At 40.4% G+C, this 18,799-nt stretch overlaps 1 pseudogene; it reads left to right on the top strand.

Annotated features, from left to right (window-relative positions):
* Positions 1–10,545: 10,545 nt before the first annotated feature.
* LOC115029157 (small nucleolar RNA SNORA17) lies at positions 10,546–10,687 on the top strand (annotated as a pseudogene).
* Positions 10,688–18,799: the final 8,112 nt, after the last annotated feature.

Raw genomic sequence — 18,799 nt, 5'->3', positions numbered from 1 at the left:
TAAAACAAACTTTGCTCAATACTGCCATGCTAACTTGTATCTTGTATGCTAATTTAATAAATCAATTAAATAGAGATGTCTGAAAAAAGAAAGCTACTTTATTCCCAACAGTAATAAAATATCTAGGAATAAATTTAATGAAGAAATTGGATAAGACCTACAGTTAATACTATAAAATATTGTTGAAGAAAGACATGGCATGATAGCCTGCATTTATGAACTGAAAGAATTAATATTGGTAATAGCACCATGTTACTCAAAGTGACCTATAGATTCAATTCATTTACCATTGGTAAATGACTGTTTTCAAAAAAACAGAGAATTCCCCAAATCCTGATGGATCAAATATCTTCCGATCTATCTTCCACCTATTTCTGGTTGGCTGACCTGACTTGGCAATCCCTAGTCACTTCACTGAACCACAGCAGTTCCACAGTCACGTCTCTGACCTCAAACATACCTGATGCCATCCATACTTTATTTTACTACTCAATTCACCAGTGATATTGAACTTATCGTATGTTTCCAATGTCCTTCCCTTCTTCCTGTTAATGGACATTCCTAAACTCTGTTATATTCAGTAGAGTTAGTTCACTTGAACAAAGCACAATGAAAATCAAACTTAACAAATTAGGCAATTCTTAGAACCAGAGCAACTACCCCAAACTCCAGATAGAAGCGTGATCAAACAGCATTCCAAAATGTGTGAAAGTGAGGCACAGACAACCATTTAATTGGCTACTACTTAGTCAAATGGACATTTGAAACTTGGCTACACAGTTTAGTCGTTGTGATTAAACTCTGCATAGGCTTGGTCCATTGGGTTCCATGCAGGAGTCTAATGCAAATAAGTGGCCTCTGACAAGTATTTAACTTTTTCCGCCTTTTGATCAGCATGTCACCCAAATGAGTGTTGTGAACATGTGAGAGATTAGCACCACCTCAACTCACTATGATCCTGTTTTTGGCATGAACATGTTAGTCATGGATGACAGTCCTTGTTGGGGCCGGCCTGTGGCTCTCATGTCTGGTTTCAAGCCTGGGATGCATCTTGGAACTGAAAGAAAAGAGGGAATCTAGGCGGGTAGAGAGAGAAATGGAACCAAGACAATATTCTGATCAAGGTTCAACTTTAATGTCTGCGAACACTCTTTATAAAGAAGAGGGGAGGCCCATTCCCAGTCACACAAAGTTTCTTTGAAGTTGTCAAATCAGCCTTTTAGTAGGAACCCACAAAAATCACAGTTAGGTGTTAACTCTGGAAGATCTTGGAGAACCAGTTCGGCCTCAGGCAAGTAGCAGGTAGTGGCATATCAAAGGAGAGGGATGAGAAGCAGCACAGCAGGTGGCTCTGCCTCAGTGGTGGATGGTCTGAGCCAGCCTAGCTATGCTGGAAGGAGGTAACAAGTCCTCATGTTTTTGAATTTGAAGAAAGGCCACTTAGCTTTGAGCAGATGGCTGCACACCAAGGATACTGCTTTATGACTCCTGGGAGAATGACACCAAGTGTTTGGAGCAAGTTCCTCAGCCAGTCTCTCCATAACTAAACCAATTAGGAGTGAGTAATTAGGCTGGGCCACATCCCTTTTCTGTTGGCTTCAGCCAAACAGCTTGTTTATTAATTCCTTATAATCCACCATGTACTTGTCCTTATGAAAAAGAAAGTGTTGGCAAACCCATAGCTTCGTTATCACCTAGTAAGCAATCTAGCATCCCAAAAGAAGCAAATGAAACCAGGAGGGAGGACAAGTGTCTAAAAGCTTTGAGAAACTTACTTTCACAAAGAAAGCTACCAGCACAATTGGAACATAGTACTACTAAAGTTAGCCACTATGAACCAAGGATGCTCTAAGTTACATAAAGATCCAAGCTTGGCATGAAGGTCCTAACACCTAACACTGTTGGGAGCTATTAAGGCAATGCTATTGTCCTGATCTCTGAATTGGGCCTCTCCTCCCCTCCCCCCAGAAGAAAAGAGGGTCAAAATCGGGCCACCGGATGCACCGCTCTGAGAACAACCACAGATCGTTCCAGCCCTAAGTCAGTGCCTGATGTCCTGACCTCAAGATGTACCCTGATACCACCAAATTCCTGCTTCCCTGTGTAGTCGCCAAAAGAAAACTTTTCGGCTGCCCCATCCCTCCTGCTGAGGTGCATTTCCTCTGCCCCATTCCTCCTGCTGAAAGGCACTTCCCCTTTTGCTTGTGTATTTAAACCTCGGGCCTGACTAATACAGTGGGGCTTGATGCAATCCAGAATGGTTTCCGTGTCGTTATTCGCACAAGGCCCCCACCTCTCTCTACCCCCCATTTGGTTCTTAGGAGAAGGTCCCCTCGAGACCCTCGAATAACTGGACCTGCTGGATGGGTCATAACACCTGATTGGGAAGTGTTTGTTTTACTTTAAATTTTAATTTAAGGGTTTTTTTTTCTTTTTGAGATTATAAGCATATCATTTCTTTTGTTCTTTTTCTCCCTCTAAACTCTCCCATATACTCTCCCTTGCTCTGTTTAAAATTAACTGCCTCCTTTACATTAATAGTTGTTACATGTGTATGTATGCTTGTGTGTGTATGTGGGTACGTGTATGTGTATGTACGTGTTTGCATATATTTGAATGCAAGGGCAAACCAATAAGCATTGGATAAACAATTGATGTTTCTTCCCTGATTCTTCCCTGGGGAAGAAGGCAGTTGAACCTGTGTTCCTGAGACTATCACAGCTGGTTTTCTTGCTGTGTTTGGGCACATGGTTGAGCTCTGCTTCAGGTACTGGTGTCTATCCCACAACAGTTAAAAAAAAATTCCTTAGACCAACTACAGTGAGCAGGGTTTATTAGAGCAGAAAACAGATTGCTTAGACAAGTTCATACAAAAGGAATGTATGGGAAAGCCACTTAACTAGCCACAGCCTAGTCAAGCAACAGAGGGTGGGTTAGCCTAGTTCACTAACCATAGAAACCAAAGTTCAGGCATTGTGGCTGAGCTCCATACTGAATTGCTCACTGGTCCTTGTGAAGAAGCTTGAGTCCAAATCTGTAGGCTCTTACAATTCTTAGCACACATCTTCCATTTGGCATTCCTCTACCTTTCTGCTGCCCTTTCTTAATTACCTCTTTCTAAGCTATTACACTCAAAGTTTGCTTGTCAAAACTCGTTTTTTTCTAACACACACTTTCTTTTTATGCAACAGCATCCAAGATGATTATTTTTAACTACTAGCTAAATGCTATATATAGCTATAGTTACAGAGTTGGCTCAGATATTTACTTTGACTTCCAGATGCATATATCCAGCCACCTATTTGTCACAGCAGCACTCCAGACAACTCATGCCGAGGACCAAAGCACAACTCTACACATCTTCTGTGCCCTGTGTCTAGATGCCCCATCCATCTTCCTGATCCTTTTCTCCACCACCATGGGGTTTTTCAGGTTCTGATCTAGCTTCAGGGAAGGTTCTTTTATCCCTTTCCTTAGGTAAACTACGGATATTTTTATACAAGATTTTCTCACAAAGCAAGCAATGGACTCCAAACCTAGGTCAGTGTCCCATACATTACATTATTTTCCATTGACGTGATCATCTAAGCATGGATGTTGCACCCATTAACTAGTGTGATTGTTTTGCAAACATTTAGAACTTCTATTGTCTCTTGTGTCATAGATGTATCCCCACAAAACCCTCATCTGTTACTGATTTCACAGTTCTCTGGTAGTCAGATGAACACACTATTAATAATACTTGTTAATTCAATAAACAATCATAAATTAATTCAGTATTAGTATGTAGTGAGATACTTCTTACTCTCTCTGAAAACTTTATTTCTAGGCTCTCTGTGTGGGTGCCAAAATCCAAAAATGTTGAAGTCCCTTATATAAATTACAAAGTATTTTTTAAACTGCCTGTGCATCTCTCTCTCTCTCTCTCTCTCTCTCTCTCTCTCACACACACACACACACACACACACACACACACACACACACACATTTGTGGTATTATTTTCCTCCAACCTGACAAAGGTTAGGGTCATCTGAGAAGAAAGGTTCACAATCTAGAGAGCTCCTTTATCAGGTAGATATGTAAGCAAGGCTTGGGGGAGTATTTTCATGATTAATAATGTGGGAGGACACATTCGTACATTAATAATAATAAGCACAATGCCACTTCTGGGCAGGTGATCCTGAGTTATACTTAAAAAGCAGGATGATCAAGCATAGGGATCAAGCCAGTAAACAATGTTCTTCCTTGGTCTTTGTATCTACGTGCCTACCTTGAGTTCCTGGCCTGAATCCTACTTCTGATAGAATGTAACTGTAAACTAGATAAACCCTTTCCTCTCCAAATTGTTTTTGCTCATGGTGTTTTATCACAGCAACAGAAAGTGAGCTAGAATACTCCTTTATACTTGAAACATTTCTACATTATTTTAGCACATTAATCAATGATAATGTTTTTATAGAGTATTATTTAAAGAATATTTTTGATATCTTTTATTTGGGAGTATGGATTGGTTTATTTTGTGGTGTGGTTAATGCCAAATGACTCTAATATAAAGGGCCTCCAGGGGACTAGTAGAATAGTCTAAGTTTCAATGAGCAAACTGATCTTTTTTTTCTATAAATTCCTAGGGACTATAGAGATTCTACAAACCAAGACCCTTGAGATGAAAATCAGGATTAAGAGAATGGCAAAGTGAAAATTCTACCCTGGAAACAAACCTGAATGAGAAGCAGGCCTGCATAAGTGTTTGTACAGTGCTAAGAACCAGGTTCTAATCTAAGGGCTCAACATAAACCCAGTCTCCTTGTTCTTAGAAATGAGGAAACAGTAACCAAAAGGAGCTACTCCAAGATCATTAAACATGTGTGCCTTGAACGGTTCCAACCAGGCATCGATTTTGATATGAAAACCCACCCTATATTCCACAAGATGAACTAGTGATAACTTGTGGGAGGGGACCTGACAATGACATCAAAATTAAGAAAGGCTTTTGCTGAGAAGCCTACTTACTTAAAACTGTTGGGGGTTGACTTTAGCTGAGACTCATAGCAGTGGAGATTTGGAACCTGAAGGGGCTATCTCCTGTAGCCAGGCAGGAACCACAATGGAGTGATAGGGAACTAATCCACCCACAAAACTTTCAATCCCAAATTTATCCTGACTACAAGAAAAGCAGGCAAGGGGAATAGAGCAGAGATCGAGGGAGTGGCCAACCAGTAACAGGCCCAATTAGAGACCCATCCCATGGCCAAGCCCCAATCCCTATCATTATTAATGATACTCTGTGATGCTTGCAGACAGCAGCCAAGCATAACTATCCTCTGAGAGGCTCCACCCAGCAGTGGACTGAAACAGAAGCAGATACTCACAGTAAAACATTAGATGGAGGTAGGGGACATCTTTGAAAGAGTTGGGGTAAGAACTGAAGGCCCAGAAGTAGATGAGAACCCCATAAGAAGACCAACAGAGTCAATAAACCTGGTTCCCTGGGAGCTCTCAGAATCTGAGCCATCAACCAAAGCACATACACAGGTTGAAATGACCCCCAACCCGCAACTCCCACTCCCACACACATATGTAGCATATATGGCTGCCCTGTCTGGCCTTAGTGGGAGGGGCTATGACTAATCTGGAAGATGATGTGCCAGTGTGGGCATACCCAGGGAGTTTCCACCCTCTCAGAGGCGAAGGGGAGGGGGCTGAGGGAGGAGCTGGGAGGGGGAGCAACATTTGGGATGTAAACAAATAAATATATAAATAATTTTTTTAAAGAAAGAAAAATGAATTTTAAAAGAAAAAATCTTGACTAGATAAGAAAAAGGGATTCAAGATTTCTCCTGTAACAGAGCTACTGAGTTTCCTTAGGCCTGTCTGCACTACTCCATGCCACCAGAGGATGAAGTGTGATCAAGAGGAAGGGGTACCTACCACATTTATGACTGAGAAAATCAGCACTGTGCAAACATGAATTTCCCTATTAGTGGAGACATCTGTGATCGAAGTTAGAAGACTGTGTACCTGTGTTTAAATTGAAGTAAATGAGCTTAAGTTTATACAGAATAATACATGATTGGGACTGAATTGTGAGAATGAGGACTTGGTAAGATAGTAAAATAGCTTCAGTGACAAGGTGTTCTCATAAGAACTGGGAAAAGAAGGTAGGCCCTGTAACATAGGGTGACCAACATAGATTGTCTGTCTGTGGGAACTTGACATGTAGAAAATATATTTTAACTTAGCTGTGTTTGGTCATTATGATACTGGAAGAATATTGCTCTGCCTTAGGAAGAAATGACTTCTGCCTTATATATTCAGAGATGCTTCTGATATGTTGAATATTTAAATGTAAGAGAAAAGAATATAAAATCTTAAAAGAAAACTTTGGTAAAGCACATTGTATATTAGAGGTCCATGAGGCAGGAAATCTGTGAACCATTATAGAATTGGAATACAACTGATTGTATAAATATGAAGACATTTAAAAATGTTAAATATAGCAAATAAATAGGTGCAAAATGTGGAATGACAAACAACTGCAATGAATATAATACTCTTAAGTATCTGTTAAGTACAAAGAACAATATATAACAAACCACAGCCTGAATCCCAAAGCTCAATAGAAAAATGCTGTAAACAGGCTGTGATAGAAGTACAAACCGGAAAGGTTTGGGGAACAAAAACCCTTCATGTTTTCAGCACCATGGAAAAATAGATCAACGCATCAACGAGTCCTTGCTGTGTGCCAGCTGTAGGCACAGAAGTTAAAACGAGTGTTGCCTACTGCTCGGGAGGCTGTTCAGCAGGGAATCTTTCCTTACCTTTGTGTGCAGAATTTTGTTTTAAAAACACAGGTGGACACATTCAAACTCTTCAGGTATTGGCTTAAGATCAGGCTTAGGATGCAAAGCACCGCAAATCCGACTAGAAAGCAGCTGGTTACTTCCATAACAGCTATGGATCAAATCAGTCTTATAACATACAGGGTAAAGTCTTGGTAGGAGTGTTGCTGGCTTTCCCTACCCTTCACCAGACTCCCTAGCACCTTCCAGCCCTACCAAAAGCTATTCAAGAAGGAAGAAGCTTCCAGATCATTTCCAACATGATTCTCTTTTACCTACATTCACCATGTATGGTGACTTCAGCAACAGGGTCTTGTCATTTAGCTCTGTCAGGCACCTGAGCACCATGGTAATGGCCTACACTGCTCTAAGAACTTGTGAGTTCTTGATCAATAGGGAGCTAGACCACATCTGACACTGATATTTTTAATAAGCTATGGCTTCTGGCATAACATTATTCACCTATGAAGGTTACTTCCATTCAAGCTCTTTGTAAAAAGGGTAACAAGATTTTATGTGTATAGGTGTCTTGCCTCCGTGTATGTCTCTACACCATCTACATGTCTGGTTCCCAGAAGACAGCACTGAATTTCAGATAACTAGAGTTTCAGATGCTTGTATGATATGGATGCTGGGAAATTGAATCTAGGTTCCCTTGAAGAGCAGCCAGTGCTTTTAAGGGCTAAACCATCTCCCAACCCTGCAATCTCTTTTTAAAATTTATGGTTTTTTTTAGTACATTACAAAGTAGTATATTTCCATATACCTTTTTCCTATATTCTTGGTCCTGGTTATCCCCCCACCTTATTCTTCCCACAATATAACCAGCCCCGTCTCCAACTAAACCTTCCCATCCTCAGACCTTCCTTCCTCTCCTTTCACAGCATGTGTGTTCTTCCTTCTACAGTCCCTGTCCTCATATACCCTCACTCCAAGTTAAACAGATATAAAAACTTAAAGCTGGATTTACATATGACAGGGAGTAGTGTTTTTCTCTCTGAGCTTGGGTCATCTCACTCAGTATAAAGTTTTCCACTTTCACCCATATCCCTAAATACTTCCTTTTTCTCTGTAGCTGAATAAAATTCCATTGGTATATGAACATTTTCACTACCCATTCATCAGTTGATGGTGACCTAGGCTGACTCTTTCTAGGTGTCTCAAGTAGAGCAGCATAGACATATACATACACATATCGCTGTAGTAGGGATATAGAGTCTTTTCGTTATAGACCCAGAAATGTTATATATAGTTGGTATGTAGTAGCTTTAGTTTTAGGATTTTGAGAGCCATCTCCAGTGATTTTCATATTGGCTAACCTAGTTTACATTCCCTACAGCAGTGAATACTAATTCCCTTCCCAACAATATTACCAGTATTTGTTCTTATATAATTTTTTTTCTTGAGGCTAATCATTCTGACTGGTGTGAAATTGAATTTCAAAATACTTTCTTTTTTTTTTTTTTACTAGTTCTCTGAGATATTTGTTCATTTTTAAAAAGTCATTTTTACCATCCTGCCCTAGCTCCTCTCAAATTACCCCCTCTTCCCTACCAACCCAATTCTGTGTCTTTTTAAGCCATCAAGTCCAATTTGTGTTATTATCCTTGAATGTGTAAACTTCCTTTAAAGTATGGTTGGACTACCCAAGGCCCACTCTTAGAGAAAATTGACTTTCCCTCTGCCAGTAACTATTCACTGCCAGAAACTCCTTAGCTAGGCCTGGTACTTCCTTTCTAACTCCCCTATGCATGCTGGGATTTGGTCTGGCTTGAGTTTGCACAGGCCTTGTGCATGCTGCTACAACCACTGTGAGCTCATATGTCCAGCTACCTTGTTGTAGTCAGAAGACACTGCTTCTGTCGCTCAACTGTAAACTATTATAATCTTTCTGCTTCCTCTTTTGCAATGATCTACAATGCCTCCCAAGAAGGAGAATATGATAGAGATGTCCATTTAAGTTGAGCACTCCGTAGTCTCTTTTTCTCTGCACCTCAATAAGTTGTGGGTATCTGTGTTAATTATCATCTACTGGAACTAGGAGCTTCTTATATGAGTATTGAGAGGTTCATTGATTTATGGATATAACAATAAGTCATTAAGAATCAGTCCAATATTATATCTATTTAGCAGGATAGCAGTGGCAGGTTTTCTCCTGGGACCATCAACCTGTCTGGCCATAAATTCTAGGAATGATGATGATGTCAGATATGGGCCTCATCTGGTAGAGAAGGACTATATAACTCATTCAGAAAGTTGGTTTCATTCTCATGATGTTGATGCCAGTATTGTTCTACTGGGCTATGAATTCCCAGGCTAGTCAGTATTGTAGCTCCCAGGCAGGTAAGAATGATGAGTTTTTCCTCCTCCAGTAGTGTACATAGTATCCCCCAGGACAATGAACAATACAAAGTAGGAATAAAACTTCTAGGTCAATAACAGCTTAATTTCTAATGTCCTAGGACTCAAGTATGAGGTGCCTGGAAGGTAATCAAGAGTATCGACAGTACACTGCAATGTCTTGAAGTCTGTAAGACACCGTTGGGTAACAACTACAAAGGGCAATGGATTCCTGGCACAGAAGCCTCTGCAGCAGTAGGCTACCATATCACTTTCCTCAAAAGGTCTGTAGTCATTTTGATTTGTATTTCCTTTTTGCTTATGGATATGGAACACTCTTAAATATTTATGGTCCATTTATATTATTTCTTTTGAGAATGTTCTGTTTAGTTCCACACACCATTTTTTTAATTGGGTTGTTTTCCTGATGCTTTGAGGTTTATTTAATATTCTAAGTATTAATCCTTTGTCTGACATATGTCTGGGAGCTCCCAGGTTTCTGGGTTAGTTGAGACTGCTTGCCTTCCTATGGGGTCGCCCTCTTCTTCAGCCTTCAAAATTTCCCTAATTTAACCATAGGGGTCCCCAACTTCAGTCCAATGGTTGGGGGTAAGTATCTGCATCTGTCTCAGTCAGCTGCTGGTTGGGCCTCTGAGAGGACTCATTTATTACTTTTGACAGGATGAAAGACACAGATCTAATTTTATTCTTCTATATGTAGATGTTTCACTTTTCTTAATATAATTTATTAAGAAGGCTGGTTTTCTCCAATGAGTGTTTTTGGCATTTCCCCTTGTCTTAGTCAGGGTTTCTATTCCTGGACAAAACATCATGACCAAGAATCAAGTTGGGGAGGAAAGGGTTTATTCAGCTTATACTTTCCACATTGCTTTTGATCACCAAAGGAAGTCAGGACTGGAACTCAAACAGGTCAGGAAGCAGGAGCTGATGCAGAGGCCATGGAGAGATGTTAGTTACTGACTTGCTTCTCCCGGCTTGCTTAGCCTGCTCTCCTATAGAACCCAAGACTACCAGCCCAGTAATGGTCCCACCCCCTTGATCACTAATTGAGAAAATGCCTTACAGCTTGATCTCATGGAGGCATTTCTCAACTGAAGCTCCTATCTCTGTGATAACTCCAGCCTGTGTCAAGTTGACACAAAACTAGCCGGTACACCCCCAAATATCAGGTGGCTGTAGCTACATAGGTTTATATACAGATCTTCTATAATGTTAAATTTATATACATGTCTGTTTTCATGATGCCAGTGCCATGCTGTTTCTGCTGATAAGGATCAGTAAGATATCTTGAAAGTGGGTATAGTGTTAAATGAAGCTTAATAATAATAATTAATAATAATAATAATAGTCCCTAGAGGCATTACAGATGTGGCGGCTGCTGTGTCACATGTGTGTCAGTAGGTGGCAGAGTGGAGAAAGGCTATGTCTATGCCTTGTGTTCTGGCCTATGACCATGTGTACCTGAGACCACTACCAGTCCTGAACAAGGCAGCTCAGACAGAGAGGTAGCCTGAGATAACCACAAGTCCTGTACCAGGTAGGTCTGGATAGGTTTCCAGTACAGGAAACAAGGTGGAGACTAGAAGAACCCTGTGTGGGACCGTGGCCCCCAAGCAGGAGTGAGACAGATGACCACTTGCGAAGTCCAGGTGAGGAGTGAGCTGAACAGAACCATCAGACTGATGTCATAGGGCTCACACAGGGAGCTAGCTTGAAATGAATAGCAGTCTGATGTCACTCAGGCCTTGTGGGGAAGACCATGTTCGAGATGAGCCCTGCCCCATGCCATAATGCGTGAGCATTCCTGAGACTACTCCTGAGATGACCCCAGACACTCAGAGGTACCAGGCACCACTAAGAGGAACAAGTAAGTGGTAGGGAATTGGAAAAGAAAGAAACAGAAGGATGTGGGCACAATGAAAGAGAGGCTGAACTAGAGTCTTGAGGGTAGTGAGGAACAGCCTGATGTGAGTAGCCAGTGATGCCACCTGGGACCACGGTGGGGTCCATGATAAGGTGTGCTTGTCACAGGAATCATGTCTGGGTCTCTGGCCCTGAAGCAGCAGGGGTCTCTTACCTCCCAAGACCAAGTGGACATGTCTGGTTTGTGTTGCCACCCTGGGACAGGTTGATGTTTGAGGACTGTGCAGAACTGGCTTTACTCCTCACCTGGGCATCAGAGGAGAGCTGGCTCTAGAGGCATGACAGCAGGAAAGCTGTCCCTGCCCCTAACCAGCTGCAGTACTTGGGAGAACTACCACCCTTTCTCCTCTTGCATTGCTAGAATTTCAGATGAGCTGGCTGGGAGGATGCACGCATGGCCCTAATACTCATCTTCCATGTACGGGTGTGGATGAGAGAGAAATACCCTCCTTTCCCCTCACCAATCACCACCTGTGGAAGGTGGGAAACCTAACCCTGTGGTGATGAGACCAGGAGAGCTGTCCCTGCCCTTCACCAGCTGCAGCACTCGGGAGAGTAGGGCCTGCACCTTGCCTAGCAGCACAGTAGAGCTGACTCATGATTTAGCAGTTCTAGGTGAGCTATCCTGAAGTCATGGGTAAAGGAGAGATGCCCTCCTCTTAACCTTTACCACCCACCTAGCAGACAGGAGAACTGGCCCCAAGGTCATGAGAGCAGGAGAAGAGACACTCTCCTCCCCTCCCATGTCCTTCACCATCTATGGCAGATGAGAGAGTTTCCCCAAGGTCATGAAAGTGGGAGAATTGGCCATGTCTCTCACCAGCTGCAACACTGGGAGAAGCAGGCCCTGAACCTCACCTGGGCAGCAGACTAGGGCTAGCCCTGGTTGTAGTGGTTTCAGGGGAGCTGGCCCCAAGGACATGAGAGCTGGCAGGTTGACCATCTCAGATACCTCTCAGGCCCAGGTCCAGGGCTTTTAATTAATCACCTCAGCATCTACCCTATGGATGAACTGCTGGAGTGCATGAAGGAGCTGGTCCTACAGATCCAAAACTACAGGATCTCCATGACCCAGGGCAACAACAGGTTATCCAGGAGGAGTCCCAGTGAAGTTCCGGTATTGACAGAGTAGCAGAATGCTGAGGTCTTGTACTAGACCAATGAGTCATTGCAGTGAACATTTGCAAGCAAAGAAGTGTGGACAGAAAGATACACAACAGGATACACTGTGACACACTTCAGCTTCACAAAAGGATTTTTTTTCTCTGTTGGGGAAATTGCAAGGGTAGAGGGTGGGTATGAGGCATGGGGGAGAGAAGTTGGATTGAGGTACTTGATGTGAAAGGATGGACCATCTAGAGACTGCCATATCTGGGGATCCATCCCATAATCAGCTTCCAAACGCTGACACCATTGCATACACTAACAAGATTTTGCTGAAAGGACCCTGATATAGCTGTCTCTTGTGAGACTATGCAGGGGCCTAGCAAACACAGAAGTGGATGCTCACAGTCAGCTATTGGATGGGTCACAGGGCCCCCAATGGAGGAGCTAGAGAAAGTACCCAAGGAGCTAAAGGGATCTGCAACCCTATAGGTGGAACAACAATATGAACTTACAGTACCCCCTGGAGCTCTTGACTCTAGCTGCATATGTATCAGAAGATGGCCTAGTCGACCATCAGTGGAAAGAGAGGCCCATTGGTTGTGCAAACTTTATCTGCCTCAGTACAGGGGAACGCCAAGAAATGGCGTGGGTGGGGGAGCGTGTGGGGGACTTTTGGGATAGCATTGGAAATATAAATGAAATAAATACCTAATAAAAAAAAAGAAATTCACATAAAACCAATTTTTAAAAAGTAAAAGAATAACAATAATAAATAATTATTATATACAATATTCTATATTAATAACTGTAATATATAGTTGTTATAATTATATATTGTTATAAATATAAATTCATATTTATATTTGGCTCAAGATGGCTTTTCCTATCCAAGATTTTTTGTGCTTCCAGATCAACTTATGTGATTTTAAATTCTGTGAAGAGTATCATTGGAATTTTGATTAGATTAAATTGACTCCGTAGATTGCTTTTAGTAAGAGCTATTTTTACAACACCGAGTCTTCCAAACTATGAACACTGGAGTCTTTCCGTCTTTTTTACCTACTTCAATTTTTCTCTCAAGTCTTAACTGTAGTGGACTTTCACTTCTGCCACTAAGTTTATTTTAAGTATTTTTCTTGTCTTTCTTCATCAGCATGTCTGTTATTGAGCCGTAGGAAGGGTGCTGATTTAAATGTTGTTTGTATCCTCACACTTTCTTGAAAGTGCTAGCTTTGACAGTATTCTCTTGGAGATTTTATCATCTCTAATATGTTAATCATATCAACAAATAAGAATGCTTTGACTTCTCCCTTTTCCAGCTTTATTGTTTTTATTGGTTTCTCTTGTTTTACTGTTCTAATTAAGACTTCTAGTGTTAAACTGGTTCAGACAGGTGAAAGCGATCACCTTGTCTTGTTCCAAGTCTTAGTGTAGATGCTTTTGAGTTTTTCTGCACGTACAAATCTATTGAGATGATCATAGGACTTTTTTCTCTGGGTAAATTTATGAGCTATATTAAACTTAGTCACTTTCATATGTTAAACCATGTCTACATCTGTGGAATCAGAGCAACTTGATTATTGTAAATGATTTTATTGATGTGTTCCTGGACTGGGTATGTAAAGCTTTTGTTAATAATATTTACACATATGTTCATCTGGGAGATTGCTGTACAGTTTTTGTACAGTTTTTAATTTGTTTCTAGATTTAGATTCTGAGTAACCTTAGCTTCATAAACTACTTTTGGTGATATTATTCCTTTTCCTGTCTCATAGGAAAGTTTGAGAAGTATTGGTATATCTGTGAATGTTGATAAAATTCAACAGTGAGTTCATTTGAACTTTTCATGGAAGGAACTTTTTCTCTAGTACTGTTTCCAGTTCATTTTTTTTTTTTTGCTACAGGTAAATTTAAATTACTTATTTCATTTTATTTTAATTTTGAATTGTCAGATATATTTAAAACTTCATCTATTTCTTTTAGATTTCCAATGTAGTTGAGTATATGTTTATGGTATTTTTATGATTTATGATTTCATTGACTGCTATATTTCCAATTTATTAATTTGAGTCTTTTTATGGCATCTTTCTTTAGTTTGGCTCTGGATTTAATGATCTTATATATCTTTCCACAGCAATCAACTTTGTATTTTTCACTATTGGTACTGTGGTTTTTGTTTCTATTTAATTTACTTCTGGCATGATTTTACTATTTCTTTTTGTGTATCAATTTTGGGAATGATTTGTTCTGGTATACAAAATCCCTAAGGTATATGCACCAAATTATTTTTCTGGTTCCTTCTCTAACATATTGTGGAGTAATTTTGTTCCTCTTGCAATCATGATATTTATTTTTGATAGATATAGTAGTCTAAGTTGACAATTGTGTTTCTTTACAACTTGACGTACATCATTCCAAACTCTTCTTGGTCTTTTTTTTAAAATTTTTAATATTTTTTATTACATATTTTCCTCAATTACATTTCCAATGCTATCCCAAAAGTCCCACATAGCGCCCCCCACTTCCCTACACACCCATTCCCATTCTTTTGGCCCTGGCATTCCCCTATATTGGGGCATATAAAGTTTGCAAGTCCAATGGGCCTCTCTTTCCATTGATGGCCGACTAGGCCATCTTTCTATACATATGCAGGTAGAGACAAGAGCTCCGGGGTACTGGTTAGTTCATCATGTTGTTCCAACTATAGGGTAGCAGATCTCTTTAGCTCCATGGGTACTTTCTCTAGCTTCTCCATTGGGAGCCCTGTGATACATCCAATAGCTGACTGTGAGCATCCACTCCTGTGTTTGCTAGGCCCCGGCATCGTCTCACAAGAGACAGCTATATTTGGGTCCTTTCAGCAAAATCTTGTTAGTGTATGCAATGGTGTCAGCGTTTAGAAGCTGATTATGGGATGGATCCCTGGATACGGCAGTCTCTAGATGGTCCATCCTTTCATCACAGCTCCAAACTTTGTCTCTGTAACTCCTTCCATGGGTGTTTTGTTCCCAATTCTAAGAAGGGGCACAGTGTCCACACTTTGGTCTTCATTCTTCTTGAGTTTCATGCGTTTAGCAAATTGTATCTTATATCTTGGGTATCCTAAGTTTTGGGCTAATATCCACTTATCAGTGAATACATATTGTGTGAGTTCCTTTGTGATTGTGTTACCTCACTCAAGATGATGCCCTCCAGGTCCATCCATTTGGCTAGGAATTTCATAAATTCATTCTTTTTAATAGCTGAGTAGTACTCCATTGTGTAAATGTACCATAATTTCTGTATCCATTCCTCTGTTGAGGGACATCTGGGTTCTTTCCAGCTTCTGGCTATTATAAATAGGGCTGCTATGAACATAGTGGAGCATGTGTCCTTCTTACCGGCTGGGACATCTTCTGGATATATGCCCAGGAGAGGTATTGCTGGATCCTCTGGTAGTACTATGTCCAATTTTCTGAGGAACTGCCAGACTGATTTCCAGAGTGGTTGTACAAGCTTGCAATCCCACCAACAATGGAGGAGTGTTCCTCTTTCTCCACATCCTCGCCAGCATCTACTGTCACCTGAATTTTTGATTTTAGCCATTCTGACTGGTGTGAAGTGGAATCTCAGGGTTGTTTTGATTTGCATTTCCCTGATGATTAAGGATGTTGAACATTTTTTCAGGTGCTTCTCTGCCATTCGGTATTCCTCAGGTGAGAATTCTTTGTTCAGTTCTGAGCCCCATTTTTTAATGGGGTTATTTGACTTTCTGGAGTCCACCTTCTTGAGTTCTTTATATATATTGGATATTAGTCCCTTATCTGATTTAGGATAGGTAAAGATACTTTCCCAATCTGTTGGTGGTTTTTTTGTCTTATTGATGGTGTCTTTAGCCTTGCAGAAGCTTTGTAGTTTCATGAGGTCCCACTTGTCAATTCTCGATCTTACAGCACAAGCCATTACTGTTCTATTCAGGAATTTTTCCCCTGTGCCCATATCTTCAAGGCTTTTCCCCACTTTCTCCTCTATAAGTTTCAGTGTCTCTGGTTTTATGTGAAGTTCCTTGATCCACTTAGACTTGACCTTAGTACAAGGAGATAGGAATTGATCGATTCGCATTCTTCTACATGTTAACAACCAGTTGTGCCAGCACCATTTGTTGAAAATGCTGTCTTTCTTCCACTGGATGTTTTTAGCTCCCTTGTCGAAAATCAAGTGACCGTAGGTGTGTGGGTTCATTTCTGGGTCTTCAATTCTATTCCATTGGTCTATTTGTCTGTCACTATACCAGTACCACGCAGTTTTTATCACAATTGCTCTGTAGTAGAGCTTTAGGTCCGGCATGGTGATTCCACCAGAGGTTCTTTTATCCTTGAGAAGAGTTTTTGCTATCCTAGGTTTTTTGTTATTCCAGATGAATTTGCAGATTGCACTTTCTAATTCGTTGAAGAATTGATTTGGAATTTTGATGGGGATTGCATTGAATCTGTAGATTGCTTTTGGCAAGATAGCCATTTTTACAATGTTGATCCTGCCAATCCATGAGCATGGGAGATCTTTCCATCTTCTGAGATCTTCTATAATTTCTTTCTTCAGAGACTTGAAGTTTTTATTATACAGATCTTTCACTTCCTTAGTTAGAGACACGCCAATATATTTTATATTATTTGTGACTATTGAGAAGGGTGTTGTTTCCCTAATTTCTTTCTAAGCCTGTTTATTCTTTGTGTAGAGAAAGGCCATTGATTTGTTTGAGTTAATTTTATATCCAGCTACTTCACCGAAGCTGTTTATGAGGCTTAGGAGTTCTCTGGTGGAATTTTTAGGGTCACTTATATATACTATCATATCATCTGCAAAAAGTGATATTTTGACTTCATCTTTTCCAATTTGTATCCCTTTGATCTCCTTTTGTTGTCGAATTGCTCTGGCTAGGACTTCAAGTACAATGTTGAATAGGTATGGAGAAAGTGGACAGCCTTGTCTAGTCCCTGATTTTAGAGGGATTGCTTCAAGCTTCTGACCATTTACTTTGATGTTGGCTACTGGTTTGCTGTAGATTGCTTTTATCATGTTTAGGTATGGGCCTTGAATTCCTGATCTTTCCAAGACTTTTATCATGAATGGGTGTTGGATCTTGTCAAATGCTTTTTCCGCATCTAAGGAGATGACCATGTGGTTTTTGTCTTTGAGTTTGTTTATATACTGGATTACGTTGATGGATTTCCGTATATTGAACCATCCCTGCATCCCTGGGATGAAACCTACTTGGTCAGGATGGATGATTGTTTTGATGTGTTCTTGGATTCGGTTAGCAAGAATTTTATTGATGATTTTTGCATCAATATTCATAAGGGATATTGGTCTGAAGTTTTCTATCTTTGTTGGGTCTTTTTGTGGTTTAGGTATCAGAGTAATTGTGGCTTCATAGAATGAGTTGGGTAGAGTACCTTCTGTTTCTATTTTGTGGAATAGTTTGTGAAGAACTGGGATTAGATGTTGTTTGAAGGTCTGATAGAACTCTGCACTAAACCCATCTGGTCCTGGGCTTTTTTTAGTTGGGAGACTATTAATGACTGCTTCTATTTCTTTGGGGGATATAGGGCTGTTTCGATCATTAACCTGATCTTGATTCAACTTTGGTACCTGGTATCTGTCTAGGAACTTCTCCATTTCATCCAGGTTCGCCAGTTTTGTTGAGTATAGCCTTTGGTAGAAGGATCTGATGGTGTTTTGGATGTCTTCAGGATCTGTTGTTATGTCTCCTTTTTCATTTCTGATTTTGTTAATTAGGATGCTTTCCCTGTGCCCTCTAGTGAGTCTGGCTAAGGGTTTATCTATCTTGTTGATTTTCTCAAAGAACCAGCTCCTTGATTGGTTGATTCTTTGAATAGTTTTTCTTGTTTCCACTTGGTTGATTTCGCCCCTTAGTTTGATTATTTCCTGCCGTCTACTCCTCTTGGGTGAATTTGCTTCCTTTTGTTCTAGTGCTTTTAGGTATGTTGTCAAGCTGCTAATGTGTGCTCTCTCTAATTTCCTTTTGGAGGCACTCAGAGCTATGAGTTTTCCTCTTAGAAATGCTTTCATTGCGTCCCATAAGTTTGGGTATGTTGTGGCTTCATTTTCATTGAACTCTAAAAAGTCCTTAATTTCTTTCTTTATTCCTTCCTTGACCAAGGTATCATTGAGAAGAGTGTTGCTCAGTTTCCACGTGAAGGTTGGCTTTCTATTATTTATTTTGTTATTGAAGATCAGCCTTAGTCCATGGTGATCTGATACGATGCATGGGACAATATCAATATTTTTGTATCTGTTGAGGCCTGTTTTGTGACCAATTATGTGGTCAATTTTGGAGAAGGTACCATGAGGTGCTGAGAAGAAGGTATATCCTTTTGTTTTAGGATAGAATGTTCTGTAGATATCTGCCAGATCCATTTGATTCATAATTTCTCTTAGTTTCTCTGTGTCCCTGTTTAGTTTCTGTTTCCATGATCTGTCCATTGGTGAAAGTGGTGTGTTGAAGTCTCCCACTATTATTGTATGAGGTGCAATGTGTGCTTTGAGATTTACTAAAGTTTCTTTAATG

Source organism: Mus caroli, unplaced genomic scaffold (assembly GCF_978045245.1).
Source record: "Mus caroli unplaced genomic scaffold, Mus_caroli_1 scaffold_15, whole genome shotgun sequence".
Classification (NCBI taxonomy): Eukaryota; Metazoa; Chordata; class Mammalia; order Rodentia; family Muridae; genus Mus; species Mus caroli.
The sequence above is the reverse complement of the archived record's forward strand: the minus strand, read 5'-3'. Positions and strand labels throughout refer to the sequence as shown.